At 43.0% G+C, this 17,427-nt stretch overlaps 1 protein-coding gene and 1 pseudogene across 2 annotated transcripts in view; one reads left to right on the forward strand and one right to left on the reverse strand.

The window, feature by feature from the left end:
* RGS20 (regulator of G protein signaling 20) overlaps positions 1 to 17,427 on the reverse strand; it is a gene marked incomplete at both ends in the record, with an annotated part of 107,340 nt that overhangs the window by 76,325 nt on the left and 13,588 nt on the right. The window lies entirely within an intron of this gene.
* On the forward strand, positions 14,986 to 15,494 carry LOC308261927 (chromobox protein homolog 3-like; annotated as a pseudogene). Its single transcript has one exon. The product of its transcript is annotated as a chromobox protein homolog 3-like (transcript).

Below are 17,427 nucleotides of genomic sequence, written 5' to 3' on the forward strand. Positions count from 1 at the left end.
GGGCTGGAGCTGGTGAGCAGGGCAGGGGATGGGAGAGGGAGAGAAACAAAACCAACACATGTTACTGTTCTCTCCAGTCACTTAGACAGGGGGCCGTTTACTACAGCATTTTCAGAAGTTTCCTGAAAGCAAAAGGAAAAGCCTACGGTTAGATTTTTCTACTTTCTCCTCCCCCCAACTCTCTGCTACTCAAAGTGTGGTCCGCAGAGCAGCTGCATTGACAATACCGAGGAGCTCCTTAAAAATGCAAAAATCTCTGGTCCTAACCTATACTACTCTATCAGATTTTTCCTATTAGCTGGGCATGGTGGTGCACGCTCCTAATCCCAGAATTTGGGAGGCTGAGACAGGAGGATTGCGTCCCCAGACAGCCTCACCTACTTAGGCCCTTCGCAATTGAGACCCTGTTTCAAAAATAAAAAAAGACTAAAAAAAAAAAAAATAGGGCTAGGGGTGTACCTAGGAGGTACAGGCCCCTGGGTTCCATCCCCAGTACCGGAAAAAAAAAAAAAAAAGAATTTGTTAACATCCGGAGGGAAAGAATGCATCCTGAATGTGACATGTGCTGCCTGGAAGGGTCTGTGTTCAAATCCGCTGGTTCTCTGGAGGAAAATCTCCCTTTGCTTTGCAACTCTTGCTCTTCAGATCCCTCTTCCTTGTTTTCTTCCACTAGCATTCTACCCACCAGAAGCACAGAGTCAATGTGGCTACCAGGTTCCACTGGGGTGGCTGTCCAGTGGAGACTTGGAGAGTAGCTCAGGTGGCTGAGGGATCCCAGGCCTCCCTCCGGCTGGGTGGAGGAGGTGACTGGCCTTGGATATGCGGGCTGGAATGGCTGGGGTGGAGCAGAGGAGACTGCAACTCTGCGCTGTGCTGTTACTACAGATGCATACACTGCAGGCCCCTTCCCCAGCTCCATGGAATAAAGGATTTCCCACCTTTCACTTGTTGCTTACAAGACCTAAGCAATGAAAAGTAAGAACTTTTTTTTTTTAAGTGAACAAAATACTTCTTGGAAATCATCAGTTTAGAATGCAGGAGCCCAGGCTTGCCTTGCACTAACCTGATACTTGAGGCGTGGAAATAGCTCGTTATTCTTTGGGTTAATCTACTTCATTTGTAAAGTAACGGGATTATGCTGCGTGACCTCCTTGTGCAGGCTTCACCTGGAGACCCTTGCTTCCAGGGCTGCTTGGTGCACCAGCCTTGAGTATAGTTACAATCCGGAACCTAACTCGGCCAATCCCATGGCCTTCCTCGAACAAAACTACAGAAAGTCCCCACGATCTACGCTGTCGGGAAAACAAGAGTGGTGGTTGCCAAGGAAAACGAAAGGGGAAATGCGGTGGGCGCGGGAGAGGAACGCAGCGCCCACCCGACCGGGTCCGGGGGCGCCGCGGGCGCTCTCCAGGGTCCTGAAGGCGGGTGCGGCCGGCGGCCTCTGGGGCCTGGCGCGGTCCCCCGCTGCGCAGCCACCCGGTCCAGCCGGCTTTCTTTTAGCGCTGGAAGTCTTTTGGGAAACCTAGCAACCCATTCGCATTCATGAGGCCCTTTCTGCGAAGCCGCCAAGCGGGAGCGCGTTGGCTGTTTGTCTTTGGTCGTTTGTATTCTCCCGAGCGAGCGAGTTTAGCTCGCTTTGCATTTCCGACTAAGTTCACACTGTTTCGTTCCCCCTCGGTACCTTTCCTGGAGATTGGGGCCGTTCTCCTAGAATTCTCATTCTCCTGCCCCCCCCCGCACTCTCCTCCTCCTCCCCGTTTTCTGTCACAGTGCATTTATTTTAGGCGCTGGAGCTGGGAGTAGGGGAGGCTTCGGGAAAGGACGGCAACAGTTCACTTGAGAGAGGCGATTTGAAAATTCTCCCAGCTGGCACCAGTTCCTTGCTGAGGCAGGGGACGCACCCCTCGGCCTGGGCATTGGAGTTAGGGCTCAGCCCGCTCCCGGAGCCCTCGGCTGCACCTGCCGGCTGGACGTGGGTGGGTCACAGCCTTACCCTGTTGGCATTTGAGTGCATAGAGATCTAGTGGGCTCGCAGGTGCATGGTGCCCCCCCCCCCCAGTTTTGGTGCCCCCTACGCCGGGAGAGGAGGAACCTCGGTGGACTCCAGCACTGGGCAGGAGGAACCAGCTAAGTATGTGGAAGAGGACTGGCTAGGTCCCAGGCGATCGAAGGCCTGACTGTGCCCACCACGACCTTCTCGACAAACCCTCGCCTAAAGGCTGGAATGGAGAAAGCAAGCACGCGTTGGGGGCACTGCGCGACCCTCACCCTACTCCCAAGCTTTCCAAATGGCTGTGTGAGAACCTGTAACCCGACCCTCTACTCTTCCCAAGTCACTTGCACGCCCCTCCTCCAGCATGCTTCATTAGGCATTTGCCTCGGTCCTGTGCTTCAAGACAGAGGCTCCTGTGAGACAGCTGGTGGAAACGTCCTGGCAGAATAAAAGATTCCAGGACCCTAGAAAAGCAGAGCTCGGTTCCTTTGCTGCTCTGGAGACTCCACCGTTTGCCCTTCCCCAGACTTGGCTTCCAGCCACTGCCGGCTCTGAGCAGGCAGCTGCAAGCCTGGCGCAGGGCAGTTGCTTCTCTAACTAGTGCAGGGGTTAAGCTGGTGGTTGTAGAGTGCTGGAACCTGCAGGCTTCCTTGGGCTCCTCGGGCAGGGACAGAGCCATGCACGGACTGCCTGTGTAGCCACAAAATACGACCAGTGGAAAGTGATCCGAGAAGAGACCTTCAGCTGTCCCTCCTGCACTGGGGAGGGCTTGTGTGCATTTTAAGCCAGATTCTAGGCAACAGCTAAGGTTTCTGGTGACACTAACCACAAAGCGCAGTCACCTCGAAATCTGTATTCCTGAATGCATGAGTGCTTTGGAGTCCAGAGGACTCAGGGAATACTCTGTTCAAATTGAATAGCTGCTTCCCTGGTTAATCATGTCTGCTGCTGAGCATCCAGGGGAAGTCCATTATGCAGCTTAGGAAATCTCCCCATGCCCAATCAGCATCAACAGTTCATTCCCTTAAAGTGAAGCTTTTCACTCATGTCTAAATGGCGCCATTCCACAAAGTAAACATCCATAGAAGATTTACAGTTCTCTTTACCGAAATTTCTGAGCATACTGCAGAGAAAATCACACCAAGAGCTGTGTGCATGTAGGTTCCTATCCCTCTGAACTTCATCATGATGTGTAATTACAACACACCAAGGAAAGTAGATAAAAAATTTGAAGTTAGGCCAGACATGGTGGTGCACACTTGTAATCCCAGTACTTGGGAGGCTGAGACGGGAAGATCACACAGATTCGAAGCCAGCCTCAGCTACTTAGTGAGGCTCTCAGCAGCTTAGACCCTGTTTCCAAATAAAGTATAAAATAGGTCTGGGAGTGTAGCCTGGAGGTAGGCTTCCATCCCCAGCACAACAAAAAAATGTTTTTGAAATTAGATTAATTTTTATGATATGACCTATTTTCTCCTAAACTTTGTTTTCTTTATTTGGTACTGGGGATTGAACCCAGAGGCATTCTGATTACACCTAGGAGCTACATCTCCAGTCCTTTTCCATTTCTTATTTTATTTTGAAACAAGTTCATGCTAAGTTGCTGTGAGTCTCACTACATTGTTCAGGTTGACCTCAAACCTGTGATCCTCCTGTCTTAGCCTCCCAAGGATTGGAATTACAGGTGTGTACCACCATGCTCAGCTTGAACTTTGGTTTTAATACTCCATGTCTTGTGATTAGCTGCATTATATATTTTTATTTTCTGTTATTTGGAGACATAGCTCTTCCACTAGGAGCTAAGAACCTCGCTGACAGCGACAGAAACTATAAAGGCAAATCTCTGCCTGTACTGACTATAAATCATGCTGATTGGAAAGTAGAATAAATATGTGAAGCAGAACATGGCTATTTTTATTAATTTGAGGTCAACCAAACAATAAGATGCTAAATAAACCTTTATTTATAAATTACCTTGTCTCAGATATTTTGTCATAGAAACAGAGAATGTACTAAGACAGTATTCAAAACTAAACCCTTGCTGGGCATGGTGGTGCACACTTATAATCCCAGCATTCAGGAGGCTGAGACCGGAGGATCCCGGTTCACGGACAGCCTCAGCTACTTAGTGAGGCCCTCCGCAACTTAGTGAGACCCTGTTTCAAATTAAAGAATAAAAAATAGGGCTGGGGTTGCAGCTCGGAGGTAGAATGGCCCTGGGTTCCATCCCCAGTATTGGGGGAAAAAAAGAAATTAAACCCTTGACTCCTCCTTCTCCTGTAGTTTTCACCATACCAGTTCATGGTGACTTGATTATTTTTGTTCTGGTAAAAATAAATAAATAAATAAATAAATAAATAAATAAATACATTTGAGCATTCCTGCCTCTCTACTCATTAGCCAAATCCAATGACTTCTGGTAGTCACAGCTATCACCCTGTGTTATAAGTTGACTTGTGCTTCTGCCCCAGCTTGTACGCTGAAATCATAACTCCCTGGTGCCTCAGAATATGAGCTTATTTCGAAACAGGGTGTTGCAGATGGAATCAGTTAAGAGAAGTCTTGAGAGAATAGGATAGCCTTATTTCAGTATGGCTGATGTCCTTTTGAAATGGGGAAGAGTGAACACATTGATGAACTCGGGGAGAATGCCGTGTAAACACAAAGGCGGAGATCACAGTGACCAGCATGCCAAGGAGTGGTAAAGGTGGTGAGCACAGCACCAGAAGATGAGAAGAGGCACTGGGCAGATTTGCTCCAGGAGGAATTTGTTCTCAAGATTTCAGCAAAGGGCTGGGCATGGTGGAGCATGCCTCTAATCCCAGTACTCGGGAGGCTGAGATAGGAAGCTTGTTGGTTCCAGGACAGCGTCAGTAACTTAGCGAGACCCTGTTTCAAAATGAAAAATTAAAAAATGGCTGAGGTGCAGCTCAGAGGTATAATGCCCTTGGGGTCAATTCTCAGTACCAAAAAAGTAAAAAATAAATAAAAATAAAAATAGATTGCAGCCAAGAAACCATACCTGAGTTTATATATAGCCTCGAGGCAGATTTTCAGCTTCAAGATTGCAGCCTACAACTCTTACTTGAATTTCCAACCCACTGGCTACACACACACACACACACACACACACACACACACACACACACACCTAATGGTTCTGTTTCTCTGGGGATATTCAACCAGCTGTTCTTTCTACTTGTCCTTTTCCCTATTTCCCCTAATAGTCTAGTTTCAGTGCCGAAGTCAGAATTATTTTTAAAACATAGGTCAGATTATGTCACTCTGTGGCTGCAGACTTTCTATTGGCTTTTCATCTCAGAGTAAAACCCCAAACCCTTCCACTGGCTCTCAGAGCTCTAGGCGAATAGCCCCATCTGTTTCTGAAATCTCCTTTTCCTATATAGCTGTCCTTGCTATATTGCTTTTCACATAGCATGGACCACTGTAGACGTGCTATGTACATTCACTTGCTTATTTGTAAGAAGTAAGCAGTAATACCATCTCTTGTTCACTGCTGTCTTGATAGTACCTGAAACAGTGTGCCTAAACAGAAAGTACTTGAAACACCTAACAAAGTTCTGAGCAACACTTGGTGGACAAGTGAACTAATGAACTAAAAGCAAACTTAAATATTATTCACTCATAACAGGGACTGGAATCTGGCACATGCTACTATATGGATGGACCCTGAAAAGCGAGAGAAACAAGACACAAAAGGATGCAGAATATATGATTCCATTTATATAATGTACCAAGAATAAACATATTCATAGAGACAGAAAGTAGAATAAAGGTTTCTAGTGGCTGGAGAGAGGGAAGAATGAGGAAGTATTGTCTGATAAATATAGAAATTATGTTTGGGAAGATAAAAAAAAACTCTGAACCAGATAGTGGTGACAGTAACAGAACATTGTGAGTAAACTTAATACCACTGAAATAGATGCTTAAGATGGTTAAAATGGAGAAAATCCCCCAAGTTTTTTAAGAGGGGTTGGGGTATACTTAGTGGTAAAGGGCTTTGGCTAGCCTATGCCAGGCCCTGGGTTTGATTCCCCAGCACCAAAACCAACTACCAAACACACAAATAAACATAAAAATTATTCCAAACTTAGCCAGGTGCAGGGGTGCACACCTATAATCACAGTACTTGGGAGGCAGAGACAGGAGGATCAGAGGTACTAGGCCAGTAAGGGTAACTTAGGAAGAACCTGTTTTTTGTTGTTTTTGTTTTTTTATGGTACTGAGGATGGAACCCAGGAGCATTCTACCTCAAAGCTACAACCCTGGTCCTATTTTTTATTCTTTTTATTTTTTTGAAACAGGGTCTCACTGAGTTGCAAAGAGCCTCGCTAAATAGCTGAGGCTGTCCACGAACTGCGATCCTCCGGTCTCTGCCTCCTGAATGCTGGGATTACAGGTGTGCACCACCACACCTGACTTAGGAAGAATCTGTTTTAAATTAAAAGGATCAGAGTGTACCTCAGAAGTAGAGCACTCCTGGGTTCTTTCCCCAGTCTGTCTGTCTATCTGTCTGTCTGTCTGTCTGTCTGTCTGTCTGTCTCTCTCTCTCTCTCTCCCTCTCTCTCTCTCTCTCTCTCTCACACACACACACACACACACACACACACACACACACACACTCCAAACCCTTCAAAGCATAAGCTAAGAGGACCCTGGAGGTCTATTTAGGAGGAAGGACACTGAGCTAGGCACTCCTGCCTTTGTCTCCAAGTTGCGACCCATCCCTCAGGATTCTGTCACTTTGGCAGCCTCTGTCAGTGCTCCTAGTGTTTGTGAGCCAGTCTCATTCTACTCCTGGCATTTGGTGGAACATAGTTTGTGAGGGAGTAGCTGAAGAGAGACCAGATGAAGAATATTTTACAAATCACTCAGTCAATCATTGTCTCAGCAGGCATTTACTGTGGGTGTCCTACGAGAGAAGGCACTGTTGGAGAGGCTTGGGAGTTCGAGTGAGAGAAAAAAGAAAAAAGAAAAAAAAAAAAAAACAAGAAAACAGGCTGCTCTCTGGGTGCAGTGAACCAGAGTGTAGGAATGGTGTGTGTAGACTGAAAGAGTATGCAAGTTGTGGCAAGGAGTTTAGAGTTTATGCTGAAAGCAATGGGAAGTTATCGGAAGGTTTTGAGCTTAGGGTTAGGGTTATGTGATATAAGTGATGTGATCTGATATTTTTAAAGGCCCCTTGGCTCTGTGCATTGGGGTAAGTGGAAGGGGTGGGAAAGAGTAGAAATGAAGCAAGAAGTTTTGAACTGTTCCAGGTGAGAGAAGACAATGACTCAGGCAATGGGAATATAAACATGAATAAACAAAGCTGGGTGTGGTGATGCACTCCTATAATCCCAGCACTTGAAAGGCTGAAACAGGAGAATTGAAGATTCAACACCAGCCCCAGCAACTTAGTGAGACTCTCAGCAACCCATCAAGAACTTGACTCAAAACGAATTCTTTTAGGGGTGAGGGTGTAGAATTCCTCCCTGTCCCACCAATAAAATAAATTTAATGTAAGTTTTAAAGATAAGATCATCAATGTTGGAATGGATGAACAGGCTAAAAAAGGGGAATTAAAGATAAGTTTTAGCATTTTTGGTTAAGCAACTGAGTGACTTGCTGAAATGAGGAAGATGGGCTGGGAAATTGAGAATCTTGGCAAAGACAGAGTTTTGAGATGCCTGCCTGTGAGTCATTCAAATGGAGACATGGAGTGGGTTCTTGTAGAAGCCTGAGCTCAGGGCTGAGGTCTGGGTAGGAGTCAAGGAGATGTAAATTTGGGAGCCATTAGCATAAGATGGTATTTAAAGCTATTGCAATTGGGCGAGATCCCTGGAGTAGGGCATAGGTGGAGGACTGAAAAGGATAGAGAGGGAACCAAGTCAACCTACACAGCTTGAAATGGAGCTCTTAAGAAAATTTAATTAGGAAGCTAACAGGATTGCGTGTGTATTTTAGAAAGATCACCTGAAAGGGAATTGGGCACACTGGTGTATGCCTGTAATCCTAGTACTTGGGAAGCTGAGGCAGGAGGATCGAGGCCAGCCTCAACAACTGAGGCCCTCAGCAACTTAGTGAGACCCTGATTTCAAAACAAAAAATGAAATAGGGTTGGGATATAGCTCAGTGGTAGAATATCCCTGGGTTCAGTCTGTGGTCAAACACACACAAAACACACACACACACACACACACACACACACACACAGAGCCAAATAAACTTTTCCTCCTCTAAATTGTTCTTGTCAAGTATTTTGGTCATAGTGACATAAACTGGGCCTTTCCCTTTGCTTTTCTAATTTGTTTGCTTATTAAAAAGAAAAACAAAAGCTGGGCAAAATAGGAGGATCACAGATCCTTTGCCAGCCTTGGCAACTTGTGAGGCCCTCTGCAACTTAGTGAGATCCTGTTTCAAAATAAAGAATAAAATACAGATGGAGGAGGTAGAGTGCCCCTGGGTTTAGTCCCTTGCAAAAAAGAAAAAAAGAAAAAAAGAAAAAGAAAAAAAGAAAAAGAAAGAAAGAGAAAAGAAAGAAAAGAAAAAGAAGAGAAAAAGAAAAGAAAAGAAAAGAAAGCTTGTGATTTTGTTTCTATAACAGTTGTATCTTCAGAGATCAGAAAGGGAATTATTTACAGACAATATCAGAAAATTGAAAAGAAAAACTCAAAACTCATTTGTGATGCTCTAGTAATAGTTTTCTTAGCTTTCTAGCGCCATAAAAATTGCATTTGAGCTGGGCGTGGTGGAAGGCGGAGACAGGAGGATCGTGCAGGTTCAAAGCCAGCCTCGCTGGCTTAAGAGACCCTGTTTCCAAATAAAAATATAAAATAGGTCTGGGAGTGTAGCCCGGAGGTAGAAGGGTTCCATCCCCAGTACCACACACACAAAAAAATTGCATTCACCCAAATGATTATATTTTATTATCATGTAATTTATAGTTTATAAAATGTATATGTATATCTATATTTTTACCAAATGACTGCTTCCTAACAAGATCCCTGCTATATTTTGAATATTTATCCTTATCATGAAAATAAATGTCTTTTTTTGCTCTGTGGTATGAACATTTATGTAATGTCCTTATATCTATTATTTCAATAATTACCCCACTTCCCCTAATTATTTAATGTATTATCTGAAGACCAGTCATTTAAATGATTTGTATTTGGACTAGTAAGGAGTAGGGCTGGACCCTAACCTGTCTCCTGACTGATACTTCTGAATAACACATCTAAGAGACACAGTCATTATGATGATGATCATGGTTTGCATTGCTGGGATCAAAACCCAGGTCTTTCAAGTGGTAGGCAAGCACTCTACTACTGAGCTGCATTACCAGCCCAACACAATAATTATTTTCTTTAGTCGTTAACAGTGACAGAGGACGCAGTGATATTGTTGATTTATATTTTCTCAATGCCTATAATCCTTTCTAGATTTACCTAAGGACCTTCGATCACATTGATTCTCCTAGACCAAAATTCTAATTTTTCATTCTTCTCATCCTACGCAAATCACGGCAATTCTATAAGCAGTTATGCTCCCAAACCTACACTGGAGATTCAAACTGATTTCACTTCCATAGGTACTAGGTCAATTAGTCATATGGCTGCTAATTCTCCACTTTCCTTAGTAAAGTAATTAGTAAGTTGATCTCTGAGATTCTAAAAGAATAATACAGCTTCTATAATGGGCTGATTTACCTAAAACTAGGGAAGCGTATCTTAATGTTCTTCTCAATGTGTAGAGATCATAGAAGCCCTAATATTTTAAGGAGTATAGAACATACATAAAGGAGAAAGCATTCGGAGAATCTGCCTCATGTAACATCAGACACCTTTGTAAATTAAACCCAGGGTGTCCAGAATATTGTTATTCTGAAATGAAATATAATATTAAAAAACTGTCATTTCTTAATTTTATATTTATTTGTTTTTATAAATAAAAAAGTTTCTAATATTAGTGTAGGAACACTTTACAAAATGACTGAAAATCATACTCTAATATGATTACAACTCATACATTTATTTTTCATTTCATAGTTTCCCTTAGGAAAATATGAAGCAGGTCAACATAGGCTCATTTTACAATATTTTATCCCAGGGCTTTTCAAAGATTGAGGTCAGTACCTATGAGAAATGAGAAGTTCTCTCATTAAATCCTAAGAGCTGGTCGAAGCAAATGTGTGAAAAAATACATGGCACAGAGCTACTTCAGGACTAAAATCGCCCTTCCTGAGTTGTATGTGTACGATGCACATTTCCAACACTGATGTCATTTGAGTTTTTCTACTGATTTTTCCCAGGTTCTGCTGCTCTTCTGATGTTCTAGCATAATAAACAGAGAAGGTGGAAGAAGCACAGCGGTAGAAAAAAGCAAAACAAAACCCAAAAATCCTAAGCCAGATGTCCAGGGAGAGGCCCAGAGTCATGAGGCGAAAACACTCCCACAGGTTTTCTTCCTGGCTTGGGATACCTTGTCCTCCTCTTCAGTAACATGGGGGACTCGGCGAAGAAACTCTCCAGGCCTTCTAACTAGCTTGCTTCTGGTTTCAGGCTGTTGCCTGTTCTCTAACACATAATCAGTGCAAGGGGCCTCTCTTGGGTCACACCTTCAAGCCTGGCCTTAGCTTACACAGCAGGATCAGAGCAGAAGCAGAGCAGGATCCCCGGAGAGAACCACAAAGCCAACCTGCCTCCCAGCAGACAATTATGAGCAGCCCTGCTGTTTCCCAGCTTCCTTAATTAAATTAGAATGGCCTCCTGAACAGTGCCTGCCTTTGCACCGATCCTTCTACCCCTCTTCTCTCCCTCTCCACTTTCTTCCTCTCTTCCTCCTTTTCCTTCCTTCCTTCCTTCCTTCCTTCCTTCCTTCCTTCCTTCCTTTCTTTTTTTCTTGTACTAGAAACTGAACCCAGGAGTATTCTATCTCTGAGATATAGCCTCATTCCTTTTTTATTTTTTTTTTAATTTCGAAACAGGTCTCTCATTGAGTGGCTGAAGGTCTCGCTAAGTTTCTAAGGCTGGCCTTGAACCTGCATTCCTACTATCTCAGTTTTGCAAGTCCTTGGATTACAGGCATGTGCCATTGCACCCAGCTCAGATGGTGATCTTTCGTGCTTGTGTTACTTCCTTTTAAGCATTTGGAGGCTTCTTGTTCTCTGCAGGATGAAGCTCTAGTGCGTTCATGTGGACTGGAGGACCTTTTGTGGTTTGCTGCTGTATACTGGTGATCCATCTTTCTTTGACTATTCCTTTTACTCAAAGCTCCAATCATATTAATGTTCCTTCATTTCCTGTAATCTCCTTGTTCATTTTCATTCCTGGGACTTTGTATCATCTGTTCCCTCTTCTGGATTATGCTCCTTTCCCAGATAAACAGGGCATCTTCTGTTTTATCCTTGGAGTCTCATCTTAGGTGCCATTTCTTTGGGGAAGCTCTCCCTAGTTGGGTTAGCTATTTTTTTTTTTTTTGGTGGTACTGGGTTCCTGGAAGCCCTTCTACCTCTGGGCTACACTCCCAGATCTATTTTTATATATATTTTTTGAAACAGGGTCTCCTAAGCCAGCACGTGCAGCTGGCTTCGAACCTGCGCGTCCTCCTGCGCGATCCTCCTGTCTCTGCCTCCCCAGCACGGGGATTACAAGCGTGCGCCACCACGCCCAGCTTGGGTTAGCTATTTACTAAGTATGTTCATCAGCTTTTCATCACTGTGACCAAAATACCTGATCAGAACAATTTAAAGGAGGAGAGATTTATTTGGTTCATGGTTTCAAAGGCTCAGTGGTCAGCAGGCTACAAGGCAGAAACATCATGGCAACTGGGTTAGGTAGAGAAAAGCTGTTCAACTCAGGAGAGCCAAAAGTGGGAAGGAGGGGGCCTGGGACAGATAGAGCGCCCAAGGTCAAGGTCCCGATGACCCACCTCCTCCAACCATACCATCTAATAATTCCCTTCAAATTATTAAATTGTTCATACATCAAATGGATTATTTTGCTGCTGAGCCCACAGAATGATTACATCTCTGAGCACTGTGGCATTGCCAACACGAGCTTTTCTGGGGGATGTTCCACAGTGAAACCAAGCACAGGGTTTTCTTTCCTCACAGAACGAACTGCTCAGCAGCACGACAGTCTATTTTGCCATTCAACATTTGGACTTTGCCTTTTTAGACCTGTGTCTCAAAGACCTAAGCAGTGCTAGGACACAACAGATATTTGCTAAATATTGCCAGGGAGTATTTGCTAAGTGAATGAACTTAAAATGGCAAGATCTGGCATTAATACTTGTTGAATTTGGGGTAATGAACAAGTAGGGTTTTTTTGTGGTATTAAACCTAGGGGTATTATACCTCCAAACCACAGTCTAAGTACTCTTTCATATTTATTTATTTATTTATTTATTTATTGGTGGTACTAGTGGTGGAACCCAGAGGCTTTCTACCTCTGGGCTATAGTCCCAGACCTTTTTTTATATTTTATTTGGAAACAGGGTCTCACTAAGTTGCTGAGAGCCTCACTAAGTAGCTGAGGCTGGCTTCGAACCCGTGCGATCCTCCTGTCTCAGCCTCCCAAGCGCGGGGATTACAAGCGTGTGCCACCACGCCCGGCAGTACTATTTAATTTTTATTTTGAAACAAGATCTCCCTACGTTGATGAGAGCCTCATTCCTTGCTGAGGCTGTCCTCAAAACTGAGATCCTCTTGTCTTAGCCTCTCAAGTACTGGGATTAGAAGTGTGCACCACCAAGCAGCTGACAAGTAGGGTTTTATTATGCCATTTCCTGTCTACTTTTATGTATGTTTGGCCTTTTTTGTAATAAAAGGATTTTTTTTTTTTGGTGGTACTGGGGTTCCTGGAAACCCTTCTACCTCCGGGTTACACTCCCAGAACGATTTTTATATTTTTATATAAGAAACAGGGTCTCTTAAGCCAGCGAGGCTGGCTTCGAACCTGTGCGATCCTCCTGTCTCTGCCTCCCAAGTGCAGGGATTACAAGCGTGCGCCACAAGGCCGGGCATAAAAGGGTTTTTTTTTTTTTTTAACAGATGTGTTTTCTAGTTATTATATCTCACCTTTTTGTCCATTGCAATAGACAATAGACTGTGATGGGAACTGCTACAGTTGCATAAGCAAGATACAGGTAGGAGGTTTGTTAAGCAAGTGTTCAGAGAGGGCTTGGTACACAAGGAAACACTTTATTGTCCCCTTGACCCAGGATGGATCTCCCAATTTTTCACTGGTGGAGCCTCAAAACCAACAAACAAGATGGCAAGAACAAGGGAAGACGTTGTTCTGAGCGAAGTGGACAGAGTGTTTCAGGGCTCAGGAAGGCTGCTGGGGCTTTGTAGCTCTTCCAGTGGTTCCTAATAAGCTGAGCTCTGTGTAAGCCTCATGCAGGCTGTTCAGGACTCACTGCTCTCCAGCCTTCCCCCTCTGCTGGCCGGGCTGCCAGGATGACTTGTAAGCGCTCATTGATTTCTTTGAGTTGGATGCGACTAAATTGGCCTGCCATGCTTGGAGTTTAAAAAGGGATGCTTTTCTTGGGGAAATTGGAGGTTGGCACTGCCTGAGAATTACACATTTCAAGGGCTGTTCAGGATTCACAACTAATGTGAATTTCTTTCAGGGCACATGAGACGTTTGTCTGAAGCAAGATTTTTTAACAATTTTAGTTTAAAGAGGCCTAGAAATAACAATCTAGCTGATTTGGCCTTTATCCTTATAGGGAGGATGAAGTAGAAAATGAATGCATTTGTGTCTGCAAATCAACTGGTTAATCAGTATTGACTGGGTTCTCACTATGCATCCAGAAAATAAAGGCCCACTTACAGGTGGAGATAACTAGGTTAGTTATTGGGGAGAAACTGGCTATAAAACAAGCACATTCTAGAAGATTGTAGAAGGTTCTAAAAGGTTCCCAGGAAGGCAGCAAAGGACTAATGAGAAACTGGACCCTTGGATGCAGGCTTTTTTCCTAATTAAAGTATAAATAGACAGAGCCAAATTGGCTTTTATAGAAGACTTTCTCTTGTTGGACACAGGGACACATGCCTGTAATCCCAGCTACCTAGCAGGCTGAGGCAGGAGGATTGCAAGCCAGCCTGGGCATTTTAGATAGACATAGAGAGACCCTGTTTCAAAATAAAATAAAATAAAAAGGGCTAGGAATGTAGCTCAGTGGTAGAGAATTTGCCTAGCATATGAGAGGCCCTGGTTTTAATTCTCAGTACTGCAAATAAGTAAAAGTATCACATTAAAAAGAGTATACAGGCCAGACATGGTGGTGCATGCTTGCAATCCCAGCATTGTGGAAGCGGAGATTGGAGGATCGTGGTTTGCAGACAGCCGCAGCTACTTAGCGAGGCCCTTTGCAACTCAGTGAGACCCTGTTTCAAAAATAAAAAGACTAAAATATAGGGCTGGGGGTGTGGCTCAGAGATAGAATGCCCATGGATTCCATCTCCAGTACTGGAAAAAAAGAAAAAGAAAGAAAGAGAGAGAGTATACAACCAGACATGGTGGTGCACACTTGTAATACTAGTATATGGGAGGCTGAGACAGGAGGATCACAGGTTCAAGGCAAGCCTCAGCTACTTAGTGAGGCCCTCTGCAACTTAGTGAGACCCTGTTTCAAAATAAAGATTAAGACATAGGGCAGGGGGTATAGCTCAGAGGTAGAAGGCCCCTGGGTTTCATCTCTGGCACCAAAAATTAAATAAACAAATACATCTTTAGATTCCACCACAGTTCTTCCTTTTTTTTTTTTTTTTACAATGTTGGTGGTGGGACCCAAGGCCTTGAGCATACTTGGTAAGAGTTCTATGACTGAACTCTACCGCCAGTTCCAGAATTTTTACATAAATTATCTCATTTTATGTTTTTCAAAACCATATGTTGAGACGCGGCGGATGGACCGGAGCAGCTCGGTGCTCTTCAAGTCTGCAATAAAAAATGGCTTCCAATAAAACCACATTGCAAAAAATGGGAAAGAAACAGAATGAAAGAGCAAAAAAGTTGAAGAGGCAGAACCTGAAGAATCTGTGGTGGAAAAAGTACTGGACCGGCGTGTGGTGAATGGGGACGTGGAGTGTTTCCTGAAGTGGGAGGGATTCAAAGATGCTGACAATACTTGGGAACCTGAAAAAAATGTAGATTGTCCAGAATTAATTGAAGCATTTCTTAATTCTCAAAAAGCTGGTAAAGAAAAAGATGGTACAAAAAGGAAATCTTTGTCTGACAGTGAATCTGATGATAGCAAATCAAAGAAGAAAAGAGGTGCTGCTGACAAACCACGCGGCTTTGACCCTGAACGGATAATTGGTGCCATGGACAGCAGTGGAGAGTTGATGTTCCTCATGAAATGGAAGGATTCTGATGAGGCCGACTTGGTGCTGGCAAAAGAGGCCAATATGAAGTGTCCTCAAATTGTAATTGGTTTTTATGAAGAGAGCCTAACTTGGCATTCTTGTCCAGAAGATGAAGCTCGATAATTGTTTGCATATATATAATCTGAGTCTTGGTTATTTGATTTACTAGTGTGAAAATAACTACATTCTAATGAAAATCAAATCAAGTTTGATATGTTGGTTTTGGAAGTAGCATTGGGGAAGTTGCTGGGTTTTTTGTTAGTAGCTCTGGTTACTTTGAGCAAATAAAAGCTTTCTGTAGTTGCTTCCTTTATCAGAAAACAGCATTTATACCATGGTATGTTTCCTCTGACTTTCTAAATATTGGGAAAATTTCCATAGTCATACTCAAGCAGAGCTTGTCTTAAACTTATATGTCTAAGGACCATTTTGAGTTTTTGCGTGTATGCGTGCGTGTGCATACATAATATATGTAAACGGTTTTTGTTCTTAAGCACTCATCATAACAAACCACAGTTTTTAAGTGAATGTTTCTAAGATGACATTCTTTTGAGCAAACTATGAAATATATCACCTCAAGTTAAATTAAAAAAATTATTTCAAAGCCATAACCTTTCAAATTAATGATTCTATAGCTCATTGGACATTTAAGTTGGATAGTTTAAAAGCTTCAGAAGCAAAGACCATATATCTTTATAATTACATAAATACAAGTTTAGTAGCAAAATTCTTTAAAGAAAAATACTATCACTACCAATAACATCCCCTCCTAGACAAGAATACTACACAAATCCTGATTTCTTCTAGTTACCTAAACAAGACCTGGTAAATGAGCATTTTTTAAGTTCCTCTAGTGAGCCAATCATTCCTTTAAGAAAAAAAAGCTGGGCATGGTAATGTTCCAAAACAAAAACTTACAAAAAGGGCTGGAGTGTAGCTTGAGGCAGAATGCCCCTGGACTCTATCCCCACCCCTGTGCCCCCCACACTCACAGAGTTGACACCTAGGAGTATAGTGGTACTCCGTAATCCCAGGATTTGGGAGGCTGAAAAATAGCAGATTCAAGACTTGTGCACAGTGGCTTGGCAAAACCCTATTTGGAAATAAACAGGACTGGGGGGTAGATGGTGGTAGAACTCCCTGGGGGTTGAGTCCTAGTGCCACAGTATTTTTTTAATTGAAATAAAAAAAGATCATGATACATGGAATGTCTCATGATTCATGAGAACATGAATGGGCAATTTAGGACCTGACATAAGTGAGCACATTTTTATGATCTAAATTTTTTACCTGCATGTATTTACTCCAACTCATTCCTTAACATGTAGGCCCAGTCTTTTCAGTATTTGGTTTAATGGTTCAATACAAATCAAGAAATAACTTTGTAGTAATCAGAATGTTAGCCAACTGTATATTGTTTTTATTATAAATAGTGATGAGCAGTGGTCAATAAATAATTTTATATTCCTTAAAAAAAATATGTTAAGACCATATGTGACAGGTGTGTCTTGGTTTTATAGAGGATAGAACCAAGATTCAGAGAATGAAATCCAACTTAGACCTGAATTCAAAACCTGGTTATTGCGATTCCAAGGACATGACCCTTTTTGTCATCATACTGCTTAGTGGCAGTTTGTACTCAAAAGGATGTATCGTACTGAACTTTTTAGTTGGTAAAAAAAAAAAAAAAAAGAATATCAGCCGGGCGTGGTGGCGCACGCTTATAATCCCAGCATTCGGGAGGCTGAGACCAGAGGATCGTGGTTCGACAGCCTCAGCTACTTAGTGAGGCTTTTTGCAACTCAGTGAGACCCAGTTTCAAAATAAAGAAAAAATAAAGAATAAAAAATAGGGCAGGAGGTATAGTTCAGAGGTCGAATGCCCCTGGGTTCCATCCCCAGACCCGCAAAAAAAAAAAAAAAAAAAAAAGAATATCTTAAAAGTAATCCAAATTTAGTGAGTTACAGCCAAGCATCTTGATTTTGCTAGTTGGAAATCCTGCAATACTTAAACTTCCACCAGATGTCACTGTTTAAAAAAAAAAAAGAGCTCAGAT

The sequence above is a fragment of the Muscardinus avellanarius genome, assembly GCF_963383645.1.
Source record: "Muscardinus avellanarius genome assembly, chromosome: 4".
Taxonomy (NCBI): domain Eukaryota; kingdom Metazoa; phylum Chordata; class Mammalia; order Rodentia; family Gliridae; genus Muscardinus; species Muscardinus avellanarius.